Source organism: Leptinotarsa decemlineata, unplaced genomic scaffold (genome assembly GCF_025532065.1).
Source record: "Leptinotarsa decemlineata unplaced genomic scaffold, Ldec_3_MD MMD2_tig00000576_RagTag_RagTag, whole genome shotgun sequence".
Lineage (NCBI taxonomy): Eukaryota > Metazoa > Arthropoda > Insecta > Coleoptera > Chrysomelidae > Leptinotarsa > Leptinotarsa decemlineata.
In genome coordinates this window covers 4,718,983-4,736,035 of record NW_027412551.1, presented here as the reverse complement: position 1 = coordinate 4,736,035, position 17,053 = coordinate 4,718,983, and the positions used below count along the sequence as shown (strand labels likewise).

The following is a 17,053-nucleotide window of genomic DNA, read 5'->3' as shown; positions in this document are numbered from 1 at the left end:
TTGATTACACTATAACCAGAACTGCAGTACTCTGGATTCTTGACCCTAGTTCTACCAAAATAACTTTTTGTTGGAAGTTTTCTTCAAAAAGGAAAAGTTATGTGTTACTATTATTATTCAAATATTGTATATGAATAGTTTTGTGGTATTTCATTAGAATGTCTTATACATGGAATATCATATATTCATATTCACAAAATTAATACTTCCATCAGTTGAGCACAGCAATTCATTTTTAAACAATTATTACTGAAAACAAGGAAACAGAAAGAATTTTCTCATCAACATATACATTATGTGGAACTCAGCACACTAGTAACTCAAACTTTTTATGGTGAGGTCTGATAAGTCTTTTGAAAACTGCCCTATACTCCTGCAAAGTGTTCTACGTTTGTTATCATCACTTTTTAAGTCTCTGTTATTTTTGACTTATGTATTATTGTCTATCAAGTATTTCCAGAGCTCCAATAATCCTTCTACATCAATTTCAGCTACTGCTTGGTCCCGTAATACAATCAGCATCTCTTCGTTGAATGCCAACATACTGTTTATTGTTTTACCTTGCATCGCTGCTGCCAGTAAGATTCGTCATTGAATTAGGTGTCAATTGAAGGAATCGATTGACTGGCTATGTAATTTGCTCGAGTTGGTCTTTCAGTATATTCACACGTTCAATCAAATTTTTCTCCAATGAATTTTATTCTTCTCCAAGCTACGTTTGTTGATCTGGCCCTTCGTGTTTCTGACTCTTCCTACTCCGCCGCTGAATATCTACCCCTCATCCAAAACATCTTCGACCTCATAACAAACCTCCTTTATTTCACTTTGCACTTGTTGATCTTTCACGGTTCTATTCCTCCGCTATTTCTACTGAATCATTCATTTCGATTGTCTATTATTGAAGTGTTTGGATTTCTGGATGTAACTGTTCTTCTTTCCATTTCCTTTCTTCATGCCCATGTTTTTAGCATCGTCCCTCGTTCTGCTTTCCTTTCCATTTCTTGTTGTTCTAATCATTTTATCACCATCTCTCAGCTCCATTTCCTTTTTCTTTCTTGTTCTTTTCGTTTCTTTGTCGTTTGCTTCATTGTTCTTTCGGTTCTAGTTCTCTACTAATTCAATTTAATCTTCCGTCTACTTGTTCCTTCATATGTTTTCAATCTTGTATATTGCTCTAACAATAGTTTTGGTCTTCTTTGTGTTTCGTACTCACTTCTACTTTCTATACACTTTTTCTTCACTACTTTGTATTGCCAATTTTTCAATCTTCATTGTGGGATCAAATGAGGTAGTTCTGGAAGTTATTTCAATGACTTCAAAAATTCAGTAATATCACCACCGCCGCTCAATATGTGGCTCGTTCACATCTCGTTGAAATGATTTGCCGCTGAATCTGCTTCATTATCTTTCCTTCAGTGTCACAAAAAAACATTTCAATATCAATGCCCAAACTTAATATTTCAATATCACTCCACGATTACTCCAATTATTTTACTCGTTTTCTTCTGCTTGCTGAGGCTGCCGTGCCCTGGATTGAACTGATTCTGATCTCTGCAATCGGTCTGTAGTTTATCCAGTAATAGACAGCTCACGAACATCTTCGCGCTTGCTCTCCGACAAAATTACTGATTCAGCGCTGATTCACACATTATCTGGATACGCTTAGCACTTTGATAGCACACTTGATGTTTTGCTAGAGTCTTCTTCAAATACAGAGCTTGTAGGCTGTTTCATGTAGACTTTGAAACACACACTTTGATCAAGTAGACTTTGGATTTTGCTACAAGCAGTAAAGCTGTTCTTCAATTAGTGATTTTGTTCAATTTTCAAACACATTCGCAATAAAGTATTATAATTATGAAAAATGGGATATAATAGTCTGTTTTATACAAACCGGGAAAAATGCAGAATCAGCAAGCAATTTGTATCACGAGAGGTATCCAGAGACATTTCGAACACCTTCTCTGAAGAAATATATTTAATTCTTTCTTCATTATTATTGTCAAAGTTTCATTCATAAGTAGTAAATATAGTATGAATTGATTGTTTTATTGAACCTATGCGTTTCAATTACTGCTAGGAAAAGCTTTCCCATCAATTAATAGCTACTACTACAGAAAAATTTCTTTCTGTTTCATCGCCGCGTCGTCCAAAGCCTACTTGATCAAAGTGTGCGTTTCAAAGTCTACATGAGTAAGTCTACATTGTGGAGTAAGGCTCGGTTGTTTTCAACCAACAGAAAATTATTTTTTTTATATAAAACGTCTGACCATTATTCTCCTGATACCTACTTGATCAAACTTATGAACAAATTCTTCGTGGCAGATATATGTCAATTTTTAAAAACTTGCGATTTCAATGATAGTATCAATAATTTCCTTGGAAGCTTTCTAACAGCTAGAATCGTCTGACGGTTTCATTCCTGCTAGGTTATTTTTGTTCAAATGAAGTCCCTTTGTTGGAAGTTTCAAGTTTCAAAAGGAATTGAGGGGGGGATTGAGATAATAGTCATTTTCTTCATTCAAGTATTGTGAGATTTCCATTGAATTGGCCGATAACAAATTCAAATAACACCTTGTGGTGAGATTTTATTGGAACAGTTCACAAAACGCTACACGTGTTTCGCTATACAATAGTTTTCTCCACCTCGAGTATGAACACATCTGGCGAAGGTATTGCATAACAAAACACGTGTTGCGGTTTTGTAAACTGTCGAATAGAAATTTCACGAAGAATTGTTGTTTGAATACATCATAGATTCTCGATAAGTATCGGTCAATTTCATCACATGTTTTCTTCATATTTCGTAATAATAAACAGTTCTCCCAATTAAATTTAATTTACAGCCAGCCTGCTCAGTCACTTTGTGTTAGTTTTTTTCCTTATACGTGGAATTGGTCAAAATTCGGATGTGCGGTTGGTTACCTCGTTCTCGAGCAGATGGGGCGATGACAAACATGTTGTTGATCGTTCGCTTCTGCCTAGTTCGAGAAATGATACTCTGAAAAGAATTCGATTTTTAATTATCGGAAATCATCGACTTTAGGTGACCAAATAGCCCGAAACTGGTTTGCAAGTGTGTTCTGGTGATTGAAAATCAATTCCATGTAGTTGTATTGCCAACAGCATATGCAGGAATAACTTCAGTAAAGTATCCTGCACTGACACCTATCGGATATAATCCAAAGCCCTTCCTGATATTAGCCAGGGGAGTAGTTGTTTTCTGATGGGTGTCAGTCCATTAACCTACAGTTTAGGTGAGTTGAAAAGGCCCGAACAAATTGTTTTTTCAGGAAATTTGATTTACAGCCAGTTTTCAAGTATGCTCACTCACTTTGTGTTATTTCCCCAAATGTCATTACTTTTTTATGTCAACTGACAATATCACTAGCGATCGATTTGTTATTTTGCCCGACATTTGTTGATTAATTTACATTTTGATTATATATTCATACTTCTTTCATCATTTTCCAATCATTCTGGTCCTGATTTTTTCAGCATTTCCAAAATTTCAACAATAATTTTTCATGTCTTCCCATCACAAGAATGCACCAACCACGTTCAGTGACCTACGCCATATCAGCATTTCGCCCTCATTCTCTAAAATATTCGAGATAAATGTTTTCCGTCAAGTAAGAGCTTTTCTTGAAGAAAATCGAATACTCCCGTACAAGCAGTCTAGGTTCCGCAAAAACGCGGAACACAGATTGCCCTCTTGAAAGTAATAGATGATCTTGCGAGATTCAGAGATCAATCAGATGTCACCATTTTAGTACTGCTTGATCAAAGTAAAGCTTTCAATTTAGTTAATTTCGATTTACTCATCAGCAAGCTCAAGTTCATAGGATTCGATGACATTTCTCTTGAATGGATGATCTTAAATGGATGATCTCACAGGCCGATCACAGATGGTCAAACTGGATGAATACTCATGGTCATCCCTAGAAGAAACAATCTCAGGTGTACCGCAGGGAATTATTTTTGGACCCTTGATGTTTTTTGTGTTTATTTTTGATTATCACACTTTCTTATCACATTGTCAAGTACATCAATACGCAGATGATATACAGTTGAATTTATCATCAAATAACACTGATACAGAGAGATGTGTGGCCAATATAAACACAGATTTGCATAAAACATTCCTACAATCGGAGAATCATGGACTGAAAATCAATCCAAATAAAAGTTTGGCCTCATGCATAGGATCTCAAAGACAAATAGTAGAAACTCAGTGTAACTTTAGGCTCACTCTCTAAAAATCTTGGCGTAACTGTAGATAGCTCTTTGTTTTTCCATGAACATGTGACAAACATTTGCAAAGTATCATTCTTCAAACTAAAATCGCTATATAAATACAAGTATCAGTTATCAGAAGAAATGAAACTGAGGTTAGTTAAAACTCTTATTTACCCCCATATCGAGTATTGTTGTTCGGTGTATTACAATTTTTTGCCGCACTATAGCAGAAGTTACAACGTATACAAAATGCTTGCCTGCGATTCGTATGCTGTATACCATATGGTGAACATGTCACACCATTTTTGTTAAAAATGAAGGAGCTGAATGTGAGGTACATTGTCCAATAGTTGATAAAAATGTTTTTGTTTAAGTTGCTTGAAACTGAAACACCTAGTTATTTATATAGTTTATTAAGCAGGCATTCTGACATACATATGGTCAATTTGAGAATTAACTCATTCAACATACCTAGGCACCGTACTTCTAAATTTCAAGGGTGTTTTTCTCATATAGCCCCTTCTTATCTGAATGGAACTTTACCCGTTTCAAATCATAATATTCATCAATTTAGGAAAGAAATACTGCTCAGTGTTAATTTAAAATTCAATGTATGGCAGTGTGATGAAATTGTTGAATTGACCAAAATAATTTAAAGAATATTATAGTTATTAGCAACTATATGATCTATTATTTTTTGCCTCTTCTCTATGATTGTTATGATAGTATATAAGTATTTTTATAATTAATTTCCTACACTCACTGTAAAATTTTTGGGAGGAGTGGAAGATAGCCTACGATAAACCCTTTTCCTTCTATGTATAAATGTATTTTTATGCACAATTAATGCAATTTATGCATAATTATTATTATTATTATTATTATTATTATCTCATAAATCAACACTCTGTCGATAGAATTCCGAACCTGTAACATTTGACTCCTGACATATCCATTATTGAATATCATTTCAACATCAGTCACCTAAAACTGAGTATCGAAGCGATACTCATAATATCACTCAACATATTTCGAAATATATCCACAGGACATGACCGACTGTTAGAAGTTTCATCTTATATTTACCACATGACGCTGTAGTTCGACGCCTACGACGCTACTTCAAGCACCGCGACGTATAATTCGCCAGTTATCTCAGCGATCTTGTGAAAAAGCGGCGACGAAATATTCAGGTGAGTGTCAAATTTTTATTCGCATATGGGAATGCTTTTTTGATATTTGATCTCGAAATCGAAGCGTGTTGCAAGTTGTATTTTTAGAAGTAGATCACTGACTGCGGGTGACTAATGGTGAATATTTGTTTTAGATCTGTAATTGGGGTCTGTCATATGTTTATGAGCTCAAAATAGTCTGGTGCTCTTCAACAACTATTTTATACATCATTCTTTCTGAACACCATTCAAAAGTTCAGCAGAAAAAATAATAATTTGCATAACTTGCATCCAAATAGTTGAATATTCGTATTTGATATCTCATTTAGATTTTAAGGGCTGATTTCAAGCAATATTCCGGTACAAAACAAACCTTTTCTTGAGAGTCATTTACAAAATTTTCTACAGAATTTTAGCACTCTACTAAATTTTTTTTCATTTTTACGACAAAAAATTATATTTTAGGAATATGTCCATAATACTTTCCATTTTTGCTAACCTGTTTTATGTTTTGTGAATTTGAATTGATGATTTATTTTTGAATTTCAGTTGGTAACTTAAAAATATTAAAGCTTTCCAACTAATAATTTTAAAAAGTTTTCAATAAAATTCACCATCTTGAACAATCAGAAGAAAATAAGAAAATAGTTCTTATAATTATTGATTTGATTGATTAGCTTTTGTATTGAATATTACTGGAGTTTTATCTTTCTCTTGAAGATGATCACTTAGTGATCGAAACACGTGTCGAGGTGTTGAAAATAACGATTTGGTGTTGGAAAACACTCCAGTAATATTCATTACTACAGCAAAGGTTCCAAACAGTATATCATAAGCTTTTGTATTATCAAAATACGCTATTGATAAATACAGTTTCTCAAGTAACTCAGAATCGTGAATTGATAACATATATTGTTTTTTCGAAGTATTTCGTTTTCATTCCACAATGAATATCTGAGCTAAATCACTATAACAAAAATGAGGGGAAAGAATAATTTTCACAACCCTGATCTTCAATTGCAAAAAATATATATACTTATCCTCAATGAATTTTCAGCAACTTTTTTTTCAAACATAAATCTCAGTTCGTTCCTTCAGTCCTTTTTTATTTTTCAGAAACCCCAAAAATCAGATAAGTGATCCTATACTAACAACCGCATTTGTGACTGAGTCTGTCGAAACTCTGCTCAATTCACCAAACCATCCTTTAAACTCTGTACTATTTCACATAGGTGAGAAGTTATTTCATATGTGAAAAAAATCGCTTCAACAAAAATGATTCGAAAAACGAACTTCGCCATCGACTTCAGATGGTGAAATTTAATTTACACTTCGACTTCATTGAAGAGGATTCTTCAAGACAATAATCAACTTCCCCTTCCATATGAATTTTAAAATCACCAAATATCACCTATAACGAATTTTCATACGGCTACCATCAAAAACGATACCCAATCCCTCAAAATTATAATAGCTCTCTACACCATGCAATTCAGATTAATATATAAGGAGTCGTAAAATTGAAACTATCACGCGACAAAATGAATTCAAGCAGCCTCACACAACTAATGCGAAATGTGATGAAGAAAGATTGCAGCTGCGTTGTTTATTTTAGTGAATCATTTCGAAGGTAAAGGTCCTATTTTTTATTTGTACTGTCTTCACCTATTTTGAAATTGTTAGTTGTGATTTGAATGGGGTGTCCGACTCCGCTCAGGAAGTTGATATGAGATCGCGTGGTCGTTGGATTAAAAGAATAAACTTGAAATTATATGCTGCTTCACATATCCCTATCAATGTGTATTCTCATCCTAACTAAGAGGGATTCGAATAGTCCACATTGTTTCAGAGCATTCCACAGCATTGGAGACTGTTCTGAATTATTCCAAAATGACCTAGAGAGCTCCATGATACTTCCCAACGTTCTAGAATATTCTTATTTTACTTTTATGGTGAATCAATTAGTTAAATTATGTTTGACTTCTTCATTATCAGAGAGATTACAAAGATATGATTTGGAGCATAAAATTGTTTCGGTAATTGAGAGTGCATACTTATAAGAAAAGTTTGATAAAGAAGTAAATTTTTTAATATGTAATATGTAAAGTGGTTGAAGAATTTGTTCTGTTGAGTTTTAATGTTTGGAGAGTAAGAATTCTTTCATTTAATATTTGAATTTATCAATATTATACATTTTGAACTCTTCTGGTAACAAAGTGTACATACGGATTCCATTGAAGACAAGTGATCTTCAAAAAATGTCTGCTTTATGTTGGGGCATGATAACATTCTTTGAATGGATTTGAGATCGGGAGTGAAGCAACGTATGAGGTTTGGTGGTTCATGATTATTCAAATTTTTTTTAACGAAGGTACTCAAATGAAGTTGTCTTCTGTTTTCCATGTAATGCACTGTTTGGAACCTTTGGTGTACTAATGAATATTACTGGAGTTTTTCCAACATCAAACCGTTATTTTAACACCTTGATACGTATATTACTGGAGTTTTTTCCCAACACCAAATCGTTATTTTTAACACCTCGACACGTGTTTCGATCACCAAGTGATCATCTTCAAAGAGGAAGATTAAAACTGTTTTAATCTGAAACACGTGTCGAGGTGTTAAAAATAACGATTTGATGTTGGGAAAAAACTCCAGTAATATTAATTACTACACCAAAGGTTCCAAACAGTGCATCATAAGTACCTTGATACGTGTTTCGATCACAATGTGATCATCTTCAAGAGAAAGATCGACCTATATAGTGATGGGAAAAAACTCCAGTAATATTCGATTTTCCATGTTGAGTCACTTACAGTCAATGAATTTATGAAAGATGGGTTCATATTTCCTCATCCCATAAAATAGTTTACAACAACTATTTTGTACCTTTTCAACTCGCCTTTTATCAAAGATCCTCAAGCATGGACTGTAAATGAAGTCACAGTAACTGAAGTGACTCACATAGTGTACGTTTCAATTTTTTAATTGGGAATATGCTGATTACTCCAAATGAGTTTGAGTGATCCAAAAACTCTGCCTACCAGACTTTTGATGTACTGGGAAAAACGCATATCAGAATCTATGATAAGTCCCAAAGTTTTGAAAAGGATTATTGTCTATGTGAAAAAACCATAAGAATATTCTTATTATTTTTATTACAAAAAAAAACCATTTCAGATTCATCCGAATTCAGCTTCAGACAGTGTTTTCCAACAACTTTTTTTACCATTTTGAGTTTATGATTTCCTTAGCTGCATCTGAGCACTCCATACTGAAATTCAATTACAACTGTGTATCATCTGCATAAGCCTGCACTTCACAACGTTCCACCTCTTTTGAAATATCTGCAGTGGTTCTGAAATAGATCGCTGAGAAAACCCTGATAATTCATTCAGACAAGATGAATATGATCCACTTTCCAAAAGTATATGGGATCGTCTTATGAAATAATATCAGATCAAAAATGTTGATTGCATATTGAACCCGAAATACCTTAATTTGACACAAAGTAATTCCTGACTAATCGTGTCAAATACTTCGGAGAAATTGAGTAATAACAAAGTGGTTGATGAAATTGCATTATTTGCAGAAAAGATATCATTAGTCACAGCTGCAGCTGTGATTTCAATACTTCTACAAGGTCTAAAGCCAAATTAACACTCGTGAAGTAAATTGGTCGATGTGAAGTAATCATAGACTTCGTTGTATAAGATTATTCAGAATAAGATATCTTGCCAATTACGACATTGTATGTGATCATTTTCAACAATAGAATCAGTACTAATAGGCATATGCCATCGCAGACCTATGTGGACCCATAAAAGAAAAACAATATACATAGCATGCATAGTTGTTTCATTGTTGCAAAGGAACTAAGCAGTAGCTTCAATGTAAGCTCGCAAGGTACTAGTTCTCAAGGAAAACGTCATATTTCAACCAATTCACACAATGTATTGATAAAACATACGTACAAACCTTGTTTTGGATCACTCTGTCCATTGGTGAAAACGATATGAAAATCCGTTTGGTAGTTGTTAAGTTCAATGCCTTCAGAGTGGACAAGTAGACAGACAGACACGGTGAAAATATCAATTTCAAGGGTCTTTCACTGACCGCTTACTATCTTTGAAATTGAACAAAACAAAGTAAGTTTGGGATATCCAAGAAATTTTTTTATTCTTTCGAAAGACCTATGTGTGAAACATAACTTCGTTCAAATATCCGCCACGACTTCTCTGGGTATCGCGCAACTGAAAAGTCAAATTTTCCATGACTCTGGAGAATAAATCAGGCTGAATTTGACCGAAGCGTTGGCTTTAAGCACCGCTACGGTTTAAAGCTCATTCTTATATACCTGCGACTTGGGAAAACCCCACAAAAAGTATAACGGGGTCAAATCGCACGATATCGGTGACCCGTTTACATCACCTCCACGTGAGATGACCATCTATCAAAATCGCTCGTGCATCCAATGAAGCATGGTTTCCAATGTGGCACGTATCGCCATTCTGTTGAAACCACATCCAGATCATCCAATTCAGGCCCAAATAAATTAGTAATCATCGGCCTTTAGTGACAGTGATGGCCCGGCCAACGTCGTTCTCAAATAAATATTGACCGATAACGCCGCCAGCTCAAAATCCACACCAAACAGTGACTTTTTTGGGATACATTGGACGATTTTGGATTTCATGTAGATTGGCATCATTTTTCGATGAAAATTAGGGTCAGTTGCCAACTGCTCCAGAGCCCATTCAGCGAAAACACGTCGTCATCTATGGTCGTTTACCTTCAGCACTCACAGCCGTATTCTGTGACCTCTCGAAGACATTCGACTATGTGTCACACTCGACTCTACTCGATAAACTTCCGTACTATGGAATTAGGAGGAAAATATCTTATTTGATCGATTCTTACCCATCCGAACGAAAGCAGGTTGTGAAACAAAGTAGTGTGAGATTTCCAGCACTGAGTGTAACAGCAGGTGTGCCTCAAGGGTCAATCTTGGGATCCCTACTATTCCTAATATACATATGTTAATAATCTTCCACACCATATGAACCCCCTCAACACGATTCAGTATACCGATGATACTACTATTTATGAGAGTCACCCTGAACATGAATACCCAAAGTAACTAACTGACAAACGCGTTGAAAAAAATCGAAAAAATGTTTGCAGCCAATAAGTTATGCTTGGATGTCAATGAAACTGAAATAATTACGTTCACACTAAAAGAACTGAAGGACAGTCAAAAATCCATGAAGTTTTTGGGGGTAACCCTGGATCAAAAACTCAATTGGAAAAAACACATCAAGCTGTCCAGCACTCTTCACCTGCTTCGTAGAATCAATGAATTTAATAATAATAATAATAGGTCTTTATTCCCATAATGATACAATAAATAAACGGGAAAGGCTGAAGATCAGTTGGTTGCACCAAAAGATGCAACCTCTGTTTTTCATCTTAGGCCTCTTTTATCTTTCGAGAGAAGCTTGCATGGGGTTATTTTAGTCTAAACTGTCATACCGATTGTTTTTTTGGGGACTTTCAACTGATTGTAAAAGGATATTCATTTTACAAAAAACGGCTATTGGAATCCTGGGAAGGGCAAAACAAAGTGATAGCTGTATACCTCTTTTTGAAAGATTCAGTATATTAACCATTATGGTTCTATACATATTTCAATGTCTTATCTATATCAAGACACAAAATAACACACCTCAAGGTAGTCGCAACTATGAATATTTAAAATGGCCACAATCTTCTTATGCCACAACATAGACTGGCAATCAGGGCAATCAGGCAGTTAGGAAAAATTGAGAAATTTTGGGCCGTGAAGATAGAAAAAAATAATAGTAAAAAAATGAATGAAAATTCAAAAAATAAAAATGAGAGAAAACAAAATGAGAGGCTATTTTTGGATAGTAAAGTGAAATCCCTCGGCTTTCATTTCTTCGAAAGTTGGGAAATTTTGCTGGTGGAGTTGGGAAAATTTGGATTCCCTCCCCCCTGATTTTTCTTTTCGCTACGGCCCTACTGACAATTACTCATAAAAGCGTTTTTATCAAGGCGATAAGACTCTTCAACCATCTTCCACCATATATGAGGAAATTACATATGAATAAATTCAAAAAAAGTATAAAAGGGCTGCTGGTTAATCTCTGCCCTTATGACGTGAATGAATTTTTTAACTGCAAGTTTCAATGCTTTGCCTTTTCAATATGTATGTTTTGTATTATATTTATTCATCTACCTTGACGGTGCTTGATCTGTTATTCTGATAATAAGCAAATTAATCGATTGATTGATTGATGATTGAGTTCCTGGCTCAATTGATTTTTGTACGGGTTCAGACCCAAGTCAGGATGCAAAATTTGCCAATTTGTGCTCTGCGAGAGGCAAAGTTTTTGTAAGCGACGAGAAATCACCTGCTTCGGATTCTCCTGCACACTCTCACAGACAACGGCAATGTTTTCGGCAGATTTTGCGATTCGTCGACGTTCAGGTGTTGGTCGATCGTTTATCTAACCAATGGACTCGAATCTGCTCATCACATTGCAAATAGTCCTCTCGGTAGGACGATTATGACGCCTGAACAGACACCCATTTTGATAAAACAATTTTGTTATTTTTTCGTAATGTTGAATGCTTTATTCGTCCAGACTGAATAAATGACAACAAATTTGACAGATGTAGCTTCAACAAGATGGCTGTTATCAATTGTCAAATTTCGGAAGCCCCTGTTGGAAGACCCTATTTTCGAAATACGTATCTCTATAGCATCTCACCATTTACCTTGTTGCCTATCTCGAACACATCGTTCCGGATTTCGAATAAAAATCGGATCGAATAAAATTAGTTGAAACGACCCGCTACACTCGATGAATTATTTCAGCCTAGAAACAATGTTATTTTTAAGTATTTTGCAACCAGTGTAGACCTATGAAAACAAGCATTATGAATTCGAAAAAATGTTTCATGCGTAGGTGGCATTCAAAAATATCTACTCCACGTAAAATTCCTACCTTCATTATTTGCGTGTTGCACATTATCGAGATTCGAACTTCTGAAATTTCGAGACATTGAATCATACTCGTCAATCGATACTGTTGATATTTTATTGGAACATTCGATTGCAACAACTGAAGAAACGTCGTGCAATAAATTAAGTGTACTAGAATAACATAATCTTTGGCACAATTCAGCAATTATGAACACCTGCTTATGTACAAATCCAATAAAATATGTGTGCTTCTCGTGCTGAGTATTATTTCTCAAAGCAATAATCTAAGGAAAGGAAGGGGTACAACTTGAAAAATTTTTTATTTTCGATATTTAGGAAAAATGGTTTTAGAAGATTCATGAGATTTCTGCAATATGTCTACAGGCAAATTATTCACATTCTTCAAACGACATTTCTTGTGGAGGACTCAATATGTTATACTGTTTTTGGGTCCATAACCTTCCACAATCTGAAAGAAATGAAAGATGAATCAATAGAGAATCTTCTGAATTGTATTAAAAGGGCAAACTGAAAAGTTCACCCTGAAAAGCTACTGCGTAATATTACATACTGGAAAGTCCAATTAGTCAGTAACTTGTTGTATTCATAAAGTTTGTCTACAAATTGAAAATAAAAATCAGTTGAAAAAATGGTGAATTTTCGTTTTGAGGGCACCCGGCGATTTTGAAAAAAAATTTGAGTGTACTTACGTATTTTGATGCGTAGATTACGAATCCGAAAGAAAAAAGCGGCGCTCTCCCTCATTTACAAAGTTACGGCCCTTCAACGTTCAGAAAAGGGCAACTTTTCGGCCTTCTTTTTCACATAATAAACTATTTAAAAACACAAGCATCGATTCACTAGGTCACCTTTACACCTCATTCCTCCTTCTTTGACACTTTTCACTTCAATAATGAACATTTTTCTTATAAAAAACTTTTGAATAATTTAAAAACGAATGCTTCTCCTGTTGACATTCTTCTATTCCTAGGTTAGTTACTAGTGACATTTCAGAAAAAAGAGGTTGGTATTTGCTGCCGCCTACTATTTCAAATTCGTAATACACCACCAAAAACCAATTTACGATCTAAAGAATGAAGGTAAAAAACATTTGAATTACTTTAGGAATATTGACTGCATCAGTCGAACCAACCGTGCCATTAACCTTAAAAACGTAAAATACAGAGATATGTAACCAAAAAGCAGCTCCGTACATTTTTCAATATTTTTGGAAAAATGTTGATTATTGAAGTGAAAAGTGTCAAAGAAGGTTGAGGTGTAAAGGTTACCTAGTGAATAAATGCTTGTGTTTCAAATAGTTTATTTTGTGAAAAAGAAGGCTGAAAAGTTGCCCTTTACTGAACTTTGAAGGGCCGTAACTTTGTAAATAAGGGAGAGCGCCGCTTTTTTCTTTCGGATTCGTAATCGACGCATCAAAATACGTATGTACACTAAAAAAATTTTTCAAAATCGCCGGGTGCCCTCAAAACAAAAATTCACCTGTAAGTCGCCTCTATTTGGAAAATGATGAAACAGCAGAGCACATATTTTGTGCCTGCCCCGCTGGGGACCGAATCAGGTTTTTAGAGTTCGACAGATCCGTACTCTTTCCATCTGACCTGAAAAAATACAAACAACACCATACAAACTAATCGGCTTCGTTAAGAAGCTGGGTTTATTTGGTCAAGTGTGAGCCACAATAAACCATCGCGGGTTGCGGTGGAGGCTAGATAGCTAGTTTTTTTTTCAATGGTTAACGTTTCGAAAAACAATCTATTTTCATTTTCAAAACCTATATTCACTAGGAAAATCTCGCCCCAAACTGTAACATTTCTAAATTTGTTTGACACACGTCAAAAGAATGGAATGTCCAGATGTCACACGCGACAGTCTACATGAACACACATATTGGATGTTTTTTGAGAACTCAATGCAGTTAAGGTTCATATTTCCATTTTCAACCTTTCTTCTTAGTAATGACAACCAGGTATCATCCATTTCCACAGAACTATTCGAAATACACTTGTTACCTGCTGAAAGAATATATACGGATTCTTTGAGTTTTCTAATTTTTTCATGAGTTTCTTTGATAATGATTTTTGTTTCACTCCACCCTAAGGCGTGATCACCAGATGATTCATGAATATCTTCCGCTAACCCCGATCCTGCCATATGTCTTCTTCTTATATATTCACGATGTTCATCTTTTCTCACATCTGGGAGTCTTGAGGTTTCAACTATATAACTTTTTCCACAGGAACAAGGTATATTGTGGAAGGTTATTAACCCATAAAACAATATAAAAAAACAAATTATTCCTTTTTTCAATGATCGATATAAGAAATTATTGAAGTCCATTTTTTACTGTTGGTATATTTATCTGAAAATTAGCAATCTATTTTAGTAAATTGATGGATGTAGCCGTTACGTGGTAGGAAATCTTCATAAATAATGGAAAATGAAACTTTTCATGTTTTTTACCATTTCGTAACTAACGTTACTGCAGTTTCGTCCTATAAGGACATTTTCAAACATTAAACTAACAATGACGTCGAAATTTCTCGAACGGTATGCTGAACATGAAAGGTAAAAATGATTCAACGTTTTCAAACCATTCCTTGGAATGCAACCATAAACTCCCGAATCTAAACGATACGGAAATTTTGCACTGTGTAAGGAGGAATTGCAAACTCAATTAGTTGAAATAAATCCTTGGAAATTCATAAGCATTCCGGGTGCAACCTATAAAATGATTAAATCGATCTAGTTTACTCACCGGTTTTCAAATTAGCGTACCCACATTGTCACGGGTGAACAAAATTCGGGTACTCAATTAAGTTAAGTACCTCTCTTATTACTCACAGTGGTGTTATATAAAGGCTAATGTAATCAATCATCTTTAGTTTAATGTATAAATTTAAAGATGTTCTTATAGAACGAAACTGCAGTAACGTTAGTTACAAATGGTAAAAACATAGAAAGTTTCATTTCTCATTTTTCATGAATTTTTTTTAACTTGAGAACGAACATATTGTTGGTGAGTACAAGGCTGCGACTCAATTGTAGTGAAAGAAAAGCCAATCATTATTGAAAGCAAATAGAAAATATTATGCCGATTCCTGAGATACTCAGAAAAACTCAATCCATTTTTATTTATACGTCTAATTTTCAGAATTTCATTTTTTAATTTTTGCAAAAAGTTAGTCCTCTGGAAGCTATGCTTTGCGGTACTTTGTCAATAATAAAAAAAATAGATAACAACAATTCTGTTAGGGAGCATCCATTTTCGTTCGAATTTTGAAAAATTTCTGGGAATAAGATGACCGCCATATTCGAACTCCACAGAATATAATGATAATAATAAATGGGCTTCATTCATTGACATACATTGTTTATAAAGAAAAAGTAAATACTCAATGAATGGGCGAAGTTCAGCCAAGGCTGTTCTACAACTTAACCTGAGGGATAGCATGTTTTATATAGAAATATAAAAATAAATATCTAGTATACATTGGTAAGTGAGTAGTTCATGAATCTTTGTGAGACTAAGAAAAAACAAAGGTTATAAGTTCCAAAGTAAATATTTAAAATCTATTTAGCTTAAATAAGGTAAAATATAGCAAAACATACACAAAGGTGAGACAAAGGGAAAACCATATGAGCAAGGCACAACATGAATATATTATCTATCCAGAAGACTTCAGATATGTTTTCAACTTTTTCTTGAAATTATACATGGAGTAGTGTCTAAATTCACTAGGCAGAGCATTATATTGTTTGATAGAGTTGTAAATAAAACTACGAGAAAAGCAGGCTGTCGAGTGTTTTGGAATAATAAAAGTGTGACGGTTTCGTGTCCTCGAATTATTCTGTGATTTGAAAGTTTTATATATTTCATAAATATAATTTGGCTTTTTGTAAATGAGGAATCTATGTGTATTGACGAATAGGTGGAACTGCCAGGTTTTAGCAATCGATAACCAACCTGACTCCTCGAACTTGGGGGATATATGGTCGAATTTGCTCACACCATAAGAAAGATGAATGCAATTGTTTTGTATTTTTTGTAAGCGATTTACATCAGTTTATATCAAAGCAGGCCCGTAGATTATATCGCAATATGCTAATCTAGACAATATGAGGGTTTCGCAAAGTTTCAACTTCAATTTGGAAGTCATAATATTTCTACTTTGATAGAGTTGACGTTAGATACCGTATGAGCTACGAGAAAGTGAATTTATATGTTTGTGAAATCTCAGATCAGCATCTAGCCATAAACCCAAGTTCTTGCTTTCTGTAATATAGAAAAATATATTTAATATATGTATAGTATGAATGAACCTCTGTTTTCTCCATAACATTCCGAAGAATATCAGGTGTTAGAGGCTTAGAGCAGCACCTGGTAATTTCTTTCCGTCAAATCGGTTGTGTTTCGAGATTTGGTCTTAACCAACCTTATAGAAAAAAGTCCCAGAGGTTCAAATTGGGAGTTCTGAGTGGCCATTGTAAAGTGCCTCTTCCTCCAATTTGTCGATCCAGAAATATATTATCCAGGAGCTGTTGAACTAGTATTGCGCAATGAGAAGGAGCCCTATATTGTTGAAAAACTGTCCTATTTTCCATTAGAGAATAT

At 34.6% G+C, this 17,053-nt stretch overlaps 1 protein-coding gene across 3 annotated transcripts in view; it reads left to right on the top strand.

Annotated features, from left to right (window-relative positions):
• Window positions 1-5,271: 5,271 nt before the first annotated feature.
• LOC111503180 (uncharacterized) overlaps window positions 5,272-17,053 on the top strand; it is a 72,090-nt gene continuing 60,308 nt past the window's right edge. For all 3 annotated transcript variants that reach the window (XM_074174306.1, XM_023157419.2, XM_074174305.1), the window contains exon 1: window positions 5,272-5,432. The gene's annotated coding sequence lies outside the window, so the exon portion shown is untranslated. The remainder of the gene's footprint in view (window positions 5,433-17,053) is intronic.